The 18,554-nt window shown below is 39.7% G+C and overlaps 1 protein-coding gene across 6 annotated transcripts in view; it reads right to left on the bottom strand.

Moving 5' to 3' along the window:
* Positions 1 to 18,554, bottom strand: part of CLOCK (clock circadian regulator) — a 66,641-nt gene extending 48,087 nt beyond the window's left edge. For 3 of the 6 annotated variants that reach the window (XM_064511139.1, XM_064511142.1, XM_064511141.1), the window contains exons 1-2: positions 18,118 to 18,319; positions 7,638 to 7,739 (exon numbers count right to left, since the gene is read on the bottom strand). The gene's annotated coding sequence lies outside the window, so the exon portion shown is untranslated. Of the gene's footprint in view, positions 1 to 7,637; positions 7,740 to 9,736; positions 9,982 to 10,026; positions 11,081 to 18,117; positions 18,320 to 18,534 lie in introns of those variants that run through there. The other 3 variants (XM_064511140.1, XM_026093591.2, XM_026093592.2) reach the window with 3 other exon arrangements.

Here is an 18,554-nt window from a genome sequence, read left to right as displayed (position 1 = left end):
TTTGCAGAAAGAGTGATAATGAAATATAAACTAGAACAGAAGAAAGCAGCATTCATAAGATGACAAGATTACTTAAAATAATGAGGACTCTTATTGCTGGCTTACAAGTTTCACACTTTGACTTTTCAACAGTTTTCTTCATTTTAAATTGAGTCTCACTCCTCTTTTAAGAACCATATTAATGCTGACAATTACAATAGCTCTTTTAGAAATGATTATAGAAATTGAAGAGAGAGATGTTTTAGCCCGAGAGAATAAAATATGCTAGCTATTATAATATGTTTTTCCTAGTTACAACATGACAGAATAGTTTAAAGGAAAGCAATTTAAATTACATTGCAAATCATTTGATTAAAAAAAAATCACTGGCTTTAATAAAAAGCAAGTTCTGCAAAATGGATTTGACAATTTGTGTTACTGCCACCTTAGATTTTTTAATTAAAGGGCTGTTGTTTTAAGTGGCCCTATCAACAGAAATCTTACTTGAATTTCTGAAAGAAAAATGCTGAAAGCTAAGGCCTGGATTCTGTGAAGATCTAATAAACAAGAAATGTAACTGACTATTTCTAATCGTTGGCTTAGTCAGAGGATACTATGCCAGTGGTAACTGCGCAAAATTCTTGGGAATCAGTGAGACTAAAGTTACACTTCTATATGGGACAGAGAGGGAGAACTGACAAATATTACTTCAAAATAAAATGATTTACCATTAGCAACTAAGTATTACTTAAATTTTCAAAACAATAACAACTTCCAGCTACAAATCCAAACTGAGGAATTCTGTCCAAGGAAAAGAAAATTCCTCTGTCTTGATTCATGAAATCTCAATGTAAAGAAAGATACTAAGAAATGCAAATATTTCTGAAGGCAACCTTTTTTTTGTTTTTTTCTTTTTTTCCTCCTGCTCTCAATTGATGACTGTTACAAAACTCCAGGTTTCCCCCAACTCCCCCCCGCCCAAAGCAGATTAGCATCTCAAGCCAAACAGCTGGGTTAAGTAGTATACAATCTTTAACATTTTATATAAAATTAGGAAATGAAAAAAGATCTATTTTTAACAACTTAAATAAGGAAGAAACAAACAGGCTAAACATGATCAGAATTTCATAAGGTAATTATGACTTAGTCATTTGATTCACTATAATTTGTAATATTTTTCTGTTTCCTTGATAGTTTGTATTAGCACAGGTTTGCAAAGAACATTCAGGGCATTTTGAAGAGTCTCAATATTAGCACTGACACAAATACAATTGGATTTGGGGAAACAGGTACATATCTTGGATTTTCACTGCCCTTAGCTATTGACCAATAACTAAAGTAAACACTTTTCACTATGTTTACATTGGCAAAAAATCTGGAGCAGAAGCGGTGGATCAGCAGATCAAAGTAGCTGGTGCTGACCTACATTAGCTCTTCGGAGGGTTTGTTTTGGATTAGATTTCATCTGGTCCACACAAACATCACCACCACACATGCTGCTCAGTTTTCCAAAGATTGAATCATGGATTCAGACCCGTATGTCCCCAGTAGGGATAGGAGAACACTTTGCATCTGCAGCGGAGCTTCCAGATTAGTTTTCTGGGAAAGCAATCTGGTTCAAACATACTAAACCAGTATGCCATAAGGGGAGACAACTGCGAGAGTGTCTCCAAAACAGTACCACTGATCCAAACCAAAATGGTGATTTATATGCTACAATTATATCCTACCTTTCCAAAGCAGACTAATCAAAACTGGTATCATCTCACAGAATGGAAAATTTGAGGGCACTGAGAGATTCCAGATGAATTCTGTAAGCTTTTATCCCTTTTATTCTTAACTCTTCACTACAGTTAAAAAAAAAAAAAAAAAAAAAAAAAAAAAAAAAAGTATGTGCAATCGGGCTGCCACAAAGGGATTGTATCTCCCCTATTCCAAAACTCAGCAAAAGGCTGGTTAACAACCATCACTTCACCTTCATCTCTTTTCATTATTTTCATGTTCATCCTTTTTCTTCTTTAAACTTTTTACTAATTTTCTTGTTTCTTTACTATTTCTTTCAGATTTCTCTCTCATGCATTTTATTTCCTCTTATTAGCAGTGCTATTAAATATGGCAACAGCAAACTGAAGTTTTTGGCATCTCTGAACTTTCAGACAGAGCCACCACTTGTTTTTGTTTTGCAATTCACACGGTATAGACCGAGAAGGGCACTTAAGCATTACTACTTAGATTTAATTTGGCTCAACTCAAACTGAATTTAAAAGGCCTATAGATGAACATATTTTTGCTTCAATCATTCAAACTGATCTCAAAGTCTAGTGCTAATCATATTCTGAGTGAATAAAGGAAAAAAAATCGGATTAATGATATAGGAATATTAGTTTACTAAGACTGCAATTAGGCTGTTCTAAACATCATCTCAAAGAACTGTCACAGGAATAATATGACAGATATTTTAAAGGAAACTAATTAAGCAACTTGAGCTATGAAAGAAGTTTATTATAGAAACACTAGACAAAATGCATTGCGCATACAGAGCTTCTACCTTATGGGTGAAGTCAGGAATACATTGCATAATGTTTAAGTCATTTTTTTTCTGAGACATTTCATTTGTTTATATAATAATCTAACCATCTAGATTTTAAGTTAAATGTGAGAGTCTTCCTTAGTGTTGCAAGTTATAGACAGGATTTAGTCACATACAGGTAACTCATTAATCGCTTAGAATAATCAAAATGTTCATAGAGAGTCACCTAATTTCACTGATTTTCAATTTACAGGATTAAAATAAGCTTCCAGAAGATTTTCACAAAATGAAAGAAGGGGCTTCACTCTGCATTTGCTGAAATTCAGATGCAAAGAAAATCAGATCTCCTTGAAGCAATTCCTTAAGAAAAAATATCCCCTCCAAAAAAAAAAACTACACAAACTTTCAGAAGTACATAAACTGAAAATTTTAAGTATAATGCTGATTCTTATTATTTCAGAAAGCTCTTTCTGTGTTGGCTGTATTTCAAAGCAAAAATCATCCACACAGCTTATAAGCAATTCTGTTTTTAATAACAAATCAGATATCTGCAATTTTTATCAACATTAAATACAACTTATTCCATTAAGTTTGTAGCTGCTTAAAAGCTCAACATGAAAACTACATTTTTAATCCACAAAAATCTAAGAAGCAATAAATCATCTCATCTATTCCTATACTGAACAGAAAGTATGTATTCCTTGTAACAGATATTACACACTCTTCAACACTTCATTTCAACACAACAGAACAAAATATTTGAAAATAAAGTGCACTGCAATCCTATAGTAAACAAAAGTAGAGAGGAGAGGGAATGCTAAGATCGTCCTCCACACTATAGGTTCTAGTTTCAGCAAAACAAAGACGTCTCCAGCCTGTCTTATAAATCTGTTTTATTCTGTCTTATAATCTGGATCTTCAGACATAAAGAAGGTGCTGATTCACTTTCCCGCCCTCCCTGCCTGGCCCCGTGCATGTCTTCACTTTGGTCAGCAACTCTGCTTCGCTTTATGAATTTGTCAACTCCTCTAATCCAAATGTAAAACTTGGGACTCCTTTTTTCCTTAAATCACAGGTAGGAATCAAGGAACCAGCTTTCAGATCATTAGTTCTCTGTACCCTATTAAACGTATTTTGACTTAATGAGTTGCAATTCTTCTTCACTGTGATAGGCACAGCAGCCCCACCAATTGTGACCAATTTAACTGCCCTACTGTTTTGTATTTCCCATATCCTGTGGGTGGACTCCAATAGTGTTGCTGCTCCTCCTTATTCATTGCACTTCCACAGCAGGAGTTCAAGAACAAATCTGAATGAGATACTGGTTTGAATTTGTTGTTCCTGCTGATTAAATGTGTTTTGCACAAGCAGCGACACTGGAACACTTCCAGACAAGCGCAGAGGCACGCATGCAAGCGCTGACACATGCACACAAGTCAATGAGAAAATCTTTCCTATCTTCCCTTCTATTTCTACAAATTCATGTCAAAAATATTTTCTTTCCACTTAGCCATTTGCTTTCTATGTATCTATGAAAAATATTAAGATAATTTTATAAAAGATTTTTAATAGAAATAAATACAAAACTTTGTGACTCAAAAGTTTCAAACTGAGGAATTTCAGCACTTTATAATAAAGGTCTTAGGAAGAAACACAAGTAAAAGGAATAACAAACATGTTAACAGAAGGGAAAACAGCCTAGTGAGGCATGAGCAGGAAATAAAGCTGAAGTATGCCCTGCAAAATGCAAATTATTACTAAAACAAAACAGGTGCCCATAGTGAAAGAAAGTTACTTGAAAATCAACACCAAAGATGTATGGCATTTTGTAAACTTTCAGAATACTCAAAGTAAAATCTTTTGTAACTTTTAACCACCACACACAGTATGCATACAACATTGTTGAAAATTATATATATATATATATATATAAAATTTTCAATGCTATATGAGATATATATATATAAACCATAATATATACTTTGTTGAAAATATAGCCTACTTCACAAAGAAGAAAAATCAGTATGAGTAGTTACTCATTTTGAGAGTTCAAACAACTCACAAGATAATAGTTCAGACAAACTACCCAACAGATGCCAGTCCACAGAGTCATTAACTCAAAGACAATTAAAAATTGAACAAGAAAATGGAAGTGAAGGAAAAACAGAACAAAGAAAAATGAAACGAGGAAACCTGCCTTAACTATCAAGAAAAATAAGCAGTCACTTAAGCAGGAACGTAATGACATAACTAGACGAGACCTGAACACACAAAAAACAGGAGATGTCACTTATATAAGCATCGCTTCAGACAAGAAGCTACAAATCATTCCACGAGCAGCAGAACTCATTAAGGCAAATGTCCTACAGATTTATGACCTTTGTTCCTCAAACTCAGCCTGATTTTTCTCCAACAGTAACTCTAGCTTCTCATCACGTCCCCTCTGTCACTTCTACTGGGCAAGACACAGTAAATGCTCTAATTCCAAGCAACATGTGTGCTGTTAGCTTGTGAGCATGTGCATGCTACTTGGCCAGACTACTGCTGCTAAACAGAATTTACACTGCTGAGTTTTACCTGCCTTCCTCTCAGTACGGACACCAGTTCAGGTACCTCCAATCTACTCACCTGCTGAGTACCACAGAAATCAGGAGAAATCAGTTAAAACTTCTACATTTCTTCCTAACACGTCTGAAAAATTACAGAGGAAGACGGACAGAGGGAATCTACCACACAAGCCTAACTTCATTAGGAAGTCTTTACATAAATCTTTTAAAAAATCTTTATAACAAAAGATAGTGCATGTTTTCTTCATAAGTTCACACTTGCTTGAATTCTGACCAAACAACTGAGGTAAGTACTAAAGCATTCTCCAAAGAGTAAGAAACTAAATACTCAGCAGCTATCAACACATTCAGTTGAGCAGGGATCATATAAGAAGGTGGATTTGCAAGTTCCAAGTGATAAAGAGCAATGAGGAGAGAAACAACAGAAGACTTTGACTCAATGAAATTATATACCCTGAAATTACCATGGCTATTGTTGATTATCCTGACTCTTGCATGTAAACTCTGACCTATATCACAGCTAATAAGAAAAGTTCAACATAATAAATGGTATCTTTATTAGTTTCTAGATGTATCTTATATTCCTATATAAAATCACAATATATCATCTCAAACGGCATACCTGCATAGCTCACTTAGCCTCAGTATTTCAGTTTCCCACCTAAAAAAAACCCTTGCTTCAGTTGACTGTTGTGAAAATATTTTAATTCTTCCAAAAATGCAGGCCACGCAGTTAACAAACCATTAATAACAGGACAGACAGATCCTGTGTTTCCCATCACCCAGTTACTCTTAGTCTCCATCTCCTTTCCCTCCCATTTACAGCAGCCCCTCCATCTCTTCTTTCTGCTCTACCTTTACTCCCATCTTTACTACTACTTCCACAGCTTATTCTCCTTTTTCTATATATTTTCTCAGCACCAAAGGAAAAGCACTGAGAGCACAGAAGAAAGTCTCCTTACTCAGTGCTAACCTTACAATGGAGTAGATCAGCCCTGTCTACTTCCCACAGTCCAGGCTAGAACATGCTCAGTAGCTCTGCGGTCTGGTTATAACTAGAAGGATTTGAAACTTACCTACCTCATCCGATTTAGACGGACAAAACAGATTTAGGCAAATCACTGAGCTGGTACAAACTACATTTTTCAGAAGTCTATCACACTACCTAACATGAGTTTGGGATGGCACAAAACAAATAGCCTGATACTGCAGCATAAAAATTCTAGTTTTCTCCTAAAACTCTAGTTTTCCTCCTAAAAACTCAAGCACTTGCTCTAACATAGGCAGGTGCTGTATCTTTCCACTGGAAAGATTTTTATCTATTTTGAGTAAAGAATAACAGTATTTTTCCCCTCATCTCATTCTCAGACATAGACTGACTTTCAGTAAAGGTATAGCCAAGGCAGATATGCAACACAAAGAATTACTGCTCAAACGATTTAAGTCTTCCAGATTATGAGCAACTGAAAACAGGGTCTTAGACCAGAACCAGTCAAGCATCGTTAACTGCAAGCACTGCTACCTGTAACTGCATTCACTTTCCTTCATGTGCAACCAACCAACTCCATTGCATGATAAACCACGAGGGATGTCAGAAGGCTTTCTGTCGTCAAGACAAAATAACCTGGTTTGAGCAAAATAGCTCAAAGTCTTGGCACAGTCTGTTCTATCTGAATAGATCAAAGTGTCTTGTTTTGTTTTTCGCTTTTCTGACTCGGCCAGCTGAACAAGTTTAAAAGTTATATCTACTTACAAAGAAAAAGCATATAAACAAACACACATGCAGGTTACAGGGGGCCCCAGGTAGGAACAAGGCTGTGATCCTCATAATAGGTCAAATCAAAAACCCTCTCGGAAGATATAGGTTAAACTGTCCTGTCTGTTCTGTGCTTCTCTTTGCATGGCCATGGATGCACAAAGCAATCAGTAACCTCACTGCAAGATAAGACTAGAACAAATTCTCCAAAGACCACGCAAAGACCAAAATTGACATCATCTGGCCTACCTACAGCTGGAGAGTACATAGGGTCTAATGAAGGAAGAGGGGAGAGCTAATCCTTTCACAAATGAGATGGCAGGTGAACAGAGAGATTGCTACTTGAACCTATTCAGATATATTCTTTCACTTTCTATATATTCATACATTAATGGAGTATTAAGGTCATTTCCCCATTAACAAGAATATCTCTGAAAAAAGACCCCAGCAAGCTGCATGCACGGCAATACATATGTTCATTCACTGCACACACCTCAGAGAGAGATTAATTCAGGCTCTGGAAACAGTACAGCCACATTAGCATGCTGCATTGCTGGGGCCAGTACCGTAATGAGTTGGCTTTTTTCCCTTGCAGTTTCCAAGACCACTCAGATACAGTTGGTTCAAATGCTTTATTCTAAACTCCCATGTGCAGGATGAAAGCTTATTTGAAGCTTATTCTTGCCCCCACACAACATTAACTTCAATTTCAAACTGAAGGAGAATGTCAACCTTGCCTGAGGTTGAAAAGATGCTTCTGTTTAAAGCATTACTGTTCTAGCAGCAGTAAAATCTGCATACTTACTTGAATTACCTAGAAGTCCATTGTGCCTTGTAGAGTGGATGGATAGCATTAATAGTCTAAACGTGATGTCATCTGAGCAAAAGTCTTCTTCAGCACAGTCCTCTGGAAAACAAACAAAAAAACCTCAGAGTTCAATAAAAATGAACACATTCAAAACAACTTTTAGAGATGAGATGATAATTGCGTTTCCTCTCCTGCCATTTCAGTCCCTTTGTTTCTATTCTTGAACTGTCCACAGCTTCACTTTCCAACTCCTCTATTCCACTGTGATGAAGTGCACATGAGGAAGAAAAACTTCAAAATTGCACATCACCTCTACCTAGCTCTATTATTGCATGAAATGCAAATGTGAAAGACAAATGCAGCAGCCTAACAGTAACATTAAAGTTACTGTTTTAACACTGCTTAAAAAAACAGTAATGTAATTTAAATTCCTTTAGGATATATTATGCCCTTCCAGAACATTGTTACCTACACCAGTCAAACTTCTGGAAAGAAGACACATCAACATAATCTAAACTTTGTATGTATATTATGGTTCAAACAGGACATGTAATCTACCTCTGAACATAGTTTTAAGCTCTCAGAACATGGCATACACCACCATACAAGAAACTTGCATCTTCCCTTCTCTAACAAAAAACTTTCATTTCAATGAGCTGTACTGAACAGAAGCTCACTACACAATATATATGTTCTAAACACACCCTACTCACATAAACAACTTCCCATCTATTATAAATCACAAATTCCTTACCCCTGCATCCAAGGACTGCATTTTATATACACATGCACCACTCTGATAACAAGCCTCACTGCTGACAATCCTGCTGAGCACACTACTGCTAGTCAGCATTATTGATACTTCCTATTCATCACTCCTATGTGGCAAACTACATCCTGTAAGGTGCACATGAATATTTCCCTTTGGCGTAGAATAGGAAGATTTCTTTTGACACAAGGTATCAAAAAGAGGAACTTTCAAATCCCTGTTCTTCACCACCTTGTCCCCTAATATATATGACATACGTGGAAAAGAACTGTCAAGCAGGGGTCAAAGAATGTCAGTATTTGAAGGAGGCCATCTACTTCAAAAGTGCATTTTATTGGACAGGTCTGATTTGATAAGATTGGCAAGTCACCATCATCTATTTACTTTTCTACATAGTAAAAGGAAATATTATAATGTCAGAAATTTACATATTGAATCAAGTCCCAGTATAATATATAGATAAGAAAGAACAAACTATGCTCTATGAGACAGGAACAGAGTCTAGATGCTATTTTGAAAACCCATCTATACAAGTTTATGACATATTTTTATTTCTTATGTCAGCAGTGTAAACAAGATTAAAATAACTCAGTATAAACCAACCATAAATTTAATTGTACATACAAAGGTAGCACTAGCTTCACTAAAATCATTTTGAAAAGTAATTTCAATTAATCGAATGAAAAATCAGTTCATGATCCCTTTGACTTGGATAAAGTGGTAGTGACTCAATTATCTTTGATGCCAGAGGCTTCTATAACCCCACCTCAATTGTACTGAAACTTGTAAAAAGTCCTCCAGCCTATACAGAAAGTGGGCTGAACAGGAAACAGAGTGACAGAGCAACATGAATGCCTAAAACTGAATTTTCAGGCACAGTTGCTTGTTCTGTTGCCGTTCATTCTATTGGCAACCTAAATTGATAGCTGAATTTCTTAGGGGGTTAAAAAAAAAATCTTAGTACTAGAATGTGCGTCCAGACTTCTCTGCCAAACTGATCATACTAGCACATTCTCAAATCCTTTTCCTGTCTCGCCTCCTTTTTTCCATGAAAGCCAAACACATCAACGTAATTTATAAGTTTCGACATATCTTTTTTCCTGTCCCCATTTCTTATCACCTTCTAGTTCTTCATCTTGATTCAGCCTACTCTTCTGATATCATTATGCCTTTCAAATCCTGCATAACAGCACTTTCACTCTTTTCCTTCAAATCCCTCCACTACTTTGGAGTTATGTTACGGCATCTTTTCATTTCTCTATTTTCAACTTCTTCCTTACTGATCTACCTTATTCTCAACTTAAAAATATCAAGTTGTTTGACTCACTTATTTCAATCTTTGTCCCCCTTCCTGAGATAATTTTCCTCATTTTCTGTGTCAGTGAAATTCAGATCACAAGCTCTTCAAGGATAGAACCTTATTCTCAATATCTCTGAAGCAAAAGTTTAGTTCAGTCTAAAATGTTTAACTAATGCTTCTGAGCTGGAAAAGAATATAATTTGAAAAAATGATCTATAGTACTTTAACAAAAAAAATTCATGTGAAAATTCACGTTCATTGCAGTTAGATCAGAAAAAGCAAAATTTCTGAGATGATCGTGGATTATCATAACATACTTTGGAACTCTGGTTTCATTCTCAACAATACAACTGCTGGGAGTAGCTTGATTACACATAATGAATGCTGCTGCTGTGAATGGCAAGAAAAAGTTTATTAAAGCACATCACTACATTAAAATTGACAGCGGGGAATGCGGGGGGGGGGGTAGAATTCTGCATTCCTATTCTGACAGTTCTTGGAAGCTGTGATTCATGCTGCTACTTGCTTTTCAACTCACAGACAGAGGAAAATCCGGTTTCCTTTAGAAAAGCACAAAACAAAGCCACATAACTATTTTGTGGTTATTACATTTTAAAACTGAAAGTGAGTCCAAAGTATACTTGAAATTAATGAACTAAAATTTGTAAATACTGTAAAGTTTGTAAACAGTTATACTGTTTCAGTACAGTGTGTATATCGGTAACTAAACGCTTGAAAAGTATATTTGACATTAGAGAATGCAGAATTCTCTGGAAGTAACAGTAGCAAGCTTATAAAATTTTCTTCACTTTTATCATTACTAAGTCTATCAGAAGTTTTTCTAAACCTATCAGCAGAATGACTCAAATTTTCTGTTGAAACTTGATAGAATCTTTCAAGTGTAACTTAATAAGGTAAATTTCAGTCTGAGGTTTACTATCATTAATAGGTAACACAAATATAGATCAGGAAAGAACTAAAAATGATTTTACGATTCTAGTGAGAAGTCCAACTCCTTTTTCTTTTCAACCAGAAGCTCCATGTCACAAGACAGAGGAATGGACTTCCAGGAAATCACATTCAGGAGGTGCTATCTTTTAATTTTACTTTGAGAGAAAATCATAATTTTGGCTATTGTTAAACAAATTTAGTACAGTAACTGATATAAACAGAAACCTTTAAACAGCACTCTGCCAGTTTTTTCTCTTTACTGTTAAAAGCAATTATTTACTATGGCTAATTTAAACCTTTAAACAGAAATTTCTTAAGCCACAGATTATACTTTTTTTCCTCTTTACCACCAAAAGCAAGGTCTGAGTTCTAGTCTTTTTAAGGAAATAAGCCAAAATGACTTCCCCCCCCCAAATACTAATTTTATCAGCACCTCAAGCTATGCAGACAGAATATATATATATATATATATATATATATATATATATATATATATATATATTCGTTTATTTCAGATAGACTTTACAAATTAACCCAAAGTAGGAATCAGGCAACCCTGCAGTCAGAGAAACTTAGTATCACCTAATTCTGATCAAGACAGTAGCTCTTTGGTTAACAGTCAAAATAACCTTTACATTTATCATTAAGCAAGTTTTTCAGCGGCAGCAAAGCACACTTCTTCCAGCTCTGCGTCCTTTACTGACTCCTCCCTCTCCCCTATCACAAAAAGCCAGCTTCCCCTCTTGTCCTCGCTCCCACACACCAGAATACTCTCGGTCCCCACCCCCTTCACAAACAGCCCAGTTTTCTCAAGCCTCTTTGACAACTATCTCCTGCTCCCCTACCCAACAGGGACGCAGTACATGCTGAACACACAGGTGAGCACCAAACTCACAGTGCAACATCCCCTCAGAGTGCCCTGATACAGGTCTCTCTACCCAGCTCGCCCGTTGTCTGAAAACTGAAAGAGTGTGAGTCTGGGATTTCTGTCCCTCCTACAAGCCTGGTTGTAACTGGTCAGTGATTTCAAAAGCTATCAGGGAATATGCAAAGAAAGAATGACAAAAAAGAGCAAACTGCATAAACCACATTTCCTTAGGAAACCAAGCTAAAGAAAGGCAACTCCCTACAGCCTTCGGTGGAGAAAACTTACTGGTTGTTCACTGAGCCAAGGGAAATAAGCAGATTTTGGTGAAATATCTGATGTCCCTCACTTTTCACACCTTCGCACTTCCATTTCAAACACACCTGACAGAGGAGTAAGGGCCAGGAAGTTATTCCATGAACCAAGATCTTTTTTTTTCTAACATACCTTGAATTTTTTGGATGACCAGTGCAAACTAAGGCACTCCAAGCCTTTGGCAAGCTCTACCTGAAGAATGCCGAATCTCCCACCCATCCACCGCAGCAGGAGTTTGCCCTATCAGAGTCCACAACCACCTTCTTGCCAGCAGCAGGAAACTTCTGGAATATTATTCTTTGAGATAATTTTGCCAGAGTGCACATCAAAAAAATCCACAACTCAAAAGCTAAAAGCCCATCTCTGACATTACATTAAACATGTAATGAAATAGCCACCAAAAAGATCAAATGCTTTTAAGTGTCAGAAACTCTCATTTACTATATCATTAAAAACTTTCATCATCTTGGATGTAATTCATAAAGTATAAAAACGGCAACTTATGTTTTATTTGCAGCAGCAGCATTCTCAGAATTGGAAAAACAAGACTAGCTGTATTAATACAACTTCTTTTGAAGCATGCTTCTTTTTTGTTTTCATTAGACAGCTCAGTATCTCATATTCACTTTCTCCAAGATCTCAATTTAACATGTAAAAATTTATATTTGCCATCTTTTTTTAATGCACATTTTACGAAATTCACACTTTCTTTCTTGTCTCCTTCCTTCAAGAAGGTGACACTTGCTACAGGTCATCCTCTAATATATTTACAAATATTTTCCCCCATGGTATTTATGAGGAAGTGCTGGAACTTTCTGGATAAGTACCAGTCCAGCAACTAATGGGATGCTTCTGGGATCTCAGACGAATCTTTTGCCACAATTGAGATATACTCAGCTGCTTGTGGAGCTGCAAGCCAAAATATCATGTAGATTTTATCTGCAACGTAAGGGGCATTACCTTGTTAGCAACACTGTATTCTACTATAAAACAACTAAAACTCAGACATTTTACTGAACAATCAGCCCATCACCAGCCACCCTTTCTCTTCCCAGCATGCTGCAGCTCCACCACTATCACATGAGAAGTTAATTACTAAGTCCCATGGCCTGCTCTGGCTCTAAGTGTTAGGCAACACTGCACTAAACTACAATCTTCCTCAAACAGGGATTAAAAGCAAGGCTCAAAATGCAGATTTTATGAAATGGAATGCACAGCTCTAAGTTAAGCACCTAAGCCAGGGAGAACTGCATCCCTCAGCAATACATGTGAGAAGGTTAGCAGGGAAGTGCATCACTAAAGGTAACCAGCAGAACCAGTGAACACAGTCTTATGCCTTCACCTCTTTCTAAAGGCCTACGACACAGGTAAGGTTAGCGCTCACGATCCTGAGCCCTGTCCTAGACGTACATAGCTAAGATTTGCCCTTCAAAACAGGGGTAATCCATATCTTTACTGTACTACCAGGAGGAAAAAGATGCGCTCTCATTTTTGTCCAACAGCTCAGTGGTTACAGCACAGTAAGAGAGACTAAAAAAGGAAACACGAGTGCCATTCCCTACTGTCAGAAGGGGTTCATCTCTCAGCAGGCTCCACATGTCTCCATGAAGACAGACCAAGTCATAGCCTTTCATTTCAATGGCATTCTTCAGAACAGGGAGAAAAAGTAAGTAGTAAAACCCTGCTGGAGAGAGCCAGCATGCAGAACTGCGCACGCCCCTCTAGGGAGAAGGGCATCCAAACGGGACAGAAGCGTCGTGGTTTCCAGTCCCCAACGGCGCTTAACATTTTAAATGGAAGAAGACTCTGAAATAGCTTCTGGGACAAAGGCTTGAACCCAGGTGCCCATCTCCTTTTTTTCCAGCCAGTCTATCATCTCTCTTTGGCCCAATTAGACTTTAATCATCTTGTACACAGTGAAAAAGCCTCAAAAGATCTTTTTGAATGTTCAGGGTTGTGTGTGTGTGTGGGGGGGGGGGGGTTGGCTTTTAAAGGAGACATCAACAAAACCTCTTCCTCCTCCTCCCTTGTATTTCTGAAGGAAAGCAAGAGTCACCACTGTGTTTTGGACTGAGCCCAATCCCATAGGTGTGCCTGAGGTGTGGTTTTAACATGCCTGTGGACAAGTGAACGCCTAAATCACAGGTTGCCTAATTTATGAACCCTAATCAGATTTTGATGCCAAGATGCTCAGTTTTGACAAGATTATGGCAGTTCTGAGTAAGAACAAAACTTTAAGGTGTTTGGAAAAATTTACTAATGAAAAACTAGGACCTATAAAATTTAGCCAACATATGTCTAAAATTTTATTTTAGAATAGATATCCAAAATCCATCTAAATCCCAGTCTTGGCTCCTCTACATTCTTTTACAGACTTGCTCATAAGCCAAAATAACATACATCAAAAACTTTCTCAGCTATAACTGCAAATATCCTTTTTAATGGGATTCTAAAAGGACCTATATGGAAAACAAGGCCACACAGACCCATTTAGAGTGGATTTTAAAATAAATATATCTGTCTTGCTCCAGGAACTGCTTTATTCTGTTGTAACATTAGCATATTATTCTGATCTCATTTAACCCGTGATGCTAGGCTGTCATAACAGGTGAAACAATATTAGCTTGAAAACTGAAGCATCCTCTCATACTCAAAGCATTTATTAAACACACAGTTACAAGCTCATTCAAGGCATTTAAGTAGCGACACTTTTATCATGAGCATGAGAAATGTCCACAGTATACACGAACCCATAAACTCCACTATCCAAATAGCAGTCTTTATCAGTCATGACTCTCAAAGAACCTATATTCTTTTTTAAAATCTATATTCAATGAAATATTAACATTGCTAATGATGATTTTATAATATACTCAGCAATGTTCCTCAAAACATCAATGCAGAATAAGAAAACTGATTCAGTGACTTTAATGACAAAAATGTAACAGCTGGCAAGAGTCCAAAGTGTGCAATGCAAACCAATGAAACCTTGTCGCTTCTACATAACATTAAATATATGGGAACTGCACAGCACTAACACTTTTTACATATCTGATTACACATTCTAAAAGCAACTATAATTAAGAACTAATATAATACACAAAATTAGAGAATATTAAGGCTATAAAATTAAACACTCAGGCACAAGGTATGCCAACATTAAAGTGGCCTTTGCATCACAAAGGAATTTTGTGGCAGAAGTAGGGCTTGAGAATTCAATCCTTCAGGGCAGCATTCAGATGCATTAATCATGAGTCTCATTCCTCTTCCATATTTTTTGCATTTCACATCTTTAACTCCTGAAACAAATGAACTGGGAAATGTCCAACAAACAACCATTTCAAATTACTACACAACCTCATTAGCAGCGCTAACAAAATAACAAACTGCAACAGTGAGTTGTTTACCCCATGTGGGCCAATCCCAGAAGCAAATGAGGTGAATTCCCCAAAGGATATCCACATTTGCTGGTGCCAGAGCTGCTTGGAGACACTGCAATATATCTTTCATTCCGGGCTCTGGTATGTGACCAAAGCGGCATTTCCTAGGATGGCAGGAACTACTAATACCATCTTTGCTACCCATCTATCTGAATTCTAGTGTTTCTATGGAAAACTATCACTAAACTATACTAAACTATACTAAAAAGGCTGAAATGCTAACACGTACTTTTCTTTACTCCAAACCTTTTCAAATGCCTAACAAAGACTTTTACTCAAGAAAAACTAATTCACTGCCATGCAATGAGACAGAAAACACCTTTGCTATAATTTTGCTTCATCCTACCAATATCATAAATGTGATAGCTTTTTATCAGAAACTGTATTACAATATTAATTTTCTGTTCTAAGAGGAGTACTATCCATATTCCCCAATCTACAAAGTTAAAAAGCCTCACAACATCAGCACAGACAGCAGATTGCACATCTCTTCCTTAAAGGGAGCATAGCTAAAAAGCTGCAGTTTTCAAATGATGAACAAAAACTGCATTTTTGAATCAGAACTATTTTTAACTCATGTTTTTCACTGTTAGTGGAAAAAAAATCAGTTTTGGCACTTCATATACACATTTCATATAAAGAATATCTAGGGTGGGGAGAGGGTGTTATCCCTACTACTAATTTGTAACTTCAGCCTTTTGTCCAACTTTTGAACACTGTCAAAGAATAGCAAAAGCTCAAAGCTTTGAAAAGCAACTACTTCCTCAGCAAGATCAATCCATCCGTGAAGCTTGATGACTTCAATGAAATCCTACACTACCAAGATAATTAACCACCCCTGCAAATAAAATTTGAAGTAATTATGAGTCAGATACTTTTTCAATTAAGTATAAAAAGTGTAAAATTAGCCACAAAAGGGAGTTTATGTGGTCCTTAGAGCATTAAGAAAGAAAACATTAACAAACATATGTAAAATAAAGGGACATAAGGAAAGCAGATAGACTTCTCTACATAAGAGCAAGAAGCACAAGAAATAAATATGAGACACTGCCGAATGATATTTTAAACAATTAAAAATCAGCCTGGGAGTCCTCTTTGAACTATTTCTTAAGAGGAAGTAACTCTCACCTTATCAACAAAGTTCTCATACCTTGAAAACACTAGCACACAGAAAACAAACCACAAAACCCTAACCCAAACACTTAGTATTTGATATATGTGGAAGCAATCCCATTTTCCTCAATACATTTGTAATCTTATGACAAAGTTTCTTAAAAAGAGGCATATAAAAACTAGTAATTTATTTAAATAAAGTTTTGCAAAGTGACTTACCCTGTCGAATAGCAACCCTCTACTAAAACAATCAAATACGATCTAGTTTGAGATAACAGGTCCAAATCCCACAGATAATCAGAGACAAAAGCAATTTATTCTTCAAAGCAAGCAACCTCATTAGCAACCACAACTACTCATAATGAACTTTGCCAGGACTACTAGAGTTGAGGCATATTTCTCCAGCATTTCTTTCACTAAAGTATTTGCTTAAACAATTCTCTTGCCTTCTGGCACACCTGCCACACAGAGAAATGATCTAGGTTAAATATAACCACATCAAAAAAAAAGATGTAGTTAATTTTAACCTGGATCATTTCCCCAATTGAGTTAGGGACGCGGTTCCACCCACAGCCGTGCTGGCATGGCTGAGGGGGGCAGCACAGAGGCGAAAACACGGCACAAGGAACAGACGGGCCTGTTGGTCAACACTGCCACCAAAAGCACTGCTTGTCAAACTATGCCCTAAAAAAATTACTCTCGCGGTTCAGAGGATCAGGATCCACGATCAACCACTCCGTCTTCACATGCCACTTCATATCGCAGCTAGAAGTGTATCTGACTTTATCAGCGCCGCTTAATAGGTCAACTTTTAACATTTATGTGAAAAAGCCGTTACAAAAGTCTCACGACAAATGTTTTATTAGTTTAAAAACACTCCTCCTCATGGGAAAAAAAACCTGAATTTATATCCCAGGTCAAAAGTAATCTGAATTTGAAAACGAAACTGAACAACGAGCAAGCCCGGCTTGCGAACAGCACACAGCTCAGAGGAGCCCGCCGGGACCCCGCGCCCCGCCGGCCGCGTTTAGCACACGCACGGTGTCCGGCACGCGGGTTTTGCGGACGCACCCAAGTCCGACCGGGACCGGGGACTATTTCCACAAAATCCCGCGCTTAAGAGGCCGTGGAGCGGCGCGGGAGACGCCGCGGGCGCCGCACCGAAGGTCCCGCAGAGGAATGAGGGACGCGCTCGCCCGGGCGCTGCCCGCGGCGCACCCGCGCTGCCCTCCACCTGCCGCAGCGCCGCCGCGCCGCCGCCCCGCGCCGCGCCCGGGCCCGCGGGCCGCCCCGCGCCGCCGTCCCGCGGCCGCGTCGCCTGCGCGGGCCCGGCGGCGGCGGCGGCGGGAAGGGCGCTGCGAGCCGCGGCGGCAGAGCGGCGGCGCGGGGAGCCCCGCGGCCGCCCCGCGCGCGCGCAGCCCGGGAGGCGGGGGCGGCCCCGGCGGGCGCCGGGCCAGGCGGGCCGGGCTCCAGACGTGCCCGGGAGTTGTGACAGGAGCGAAGTGGGTCACCGGGCCTAGCGGGTGCCCCGCCAGCGTCCCCGGCCCGCGGCGGCCGCCGCCGCCGCCGCCGCCGCCGCCCTGCCCAAGGGCGGCCGTTGCCCTCGGCGCGCACCGCCGCTGCCCTCGCGGCGGGGGGACCCGCCGCCGCTGTCAAACTTCAATGGCTCCCCTTCACCGCGTCCCCCGCGGGGAGCCGGTCCCGCCGCGCCGCGCGCTCCTTACCGGCGCCGCGCAGCCCCTCCCGCCCGACCTCCGCCGCGAAGCCGCTTCCTGCGCGCAGCGCCGACCCGCCGCCAGCACAGAGCCTCCTCCAGCGGCAGCACCAGCTGCCGGGCCTGGGAGTCCCTCGCCACCGCGCCTGCGCCGCCGAGCCCACCGGCGGCAGCCGCGGCGCCTCGCGCCACCGCGCGTGCGCCGAGGCGCACTGCAAGCCGCAGCACCCCGGCCCCTCCGTCGCGGCGGCCGCACCTGCGCATGCGCCGCGCGCGGCGGCGGCGGCGGCGGCGGAGCCGCTTCCCGCCCGCCACCGGCCTTCCCGCGCGTGCGCGCTGCCCGCCTCGGAGCCGCCCGGCCGGGCGCCGAGGGGCGGCCGCGCAAGCGCGCTGGGGCGCCGTGCCGGCCTGACCTCGAGCGCCTCACCTCGCTTCACCCCGCCGCCC

The sequence above is a fragment of the Dromaius novaehollandiae genome, chromosome 4 (genome assembly GCF_036370855.1).
Source record: "Dromaius novaehollandiae isolate bDroNov1 chromosome 4, bDroNov1.hap1, whole genome shotgun sequence".
Classification (NCBI taxonomy): Eukaryota; Metazoa; Chordata; class Aves; order Casuariiformes; family Dromaiidae; genus Dromaius; species Dromaius novaehollandiae.
Note: the sequence above shows the minus strand (reverse complement) of the source record. Positions and strands in the feature narration are given on the sequence as shown.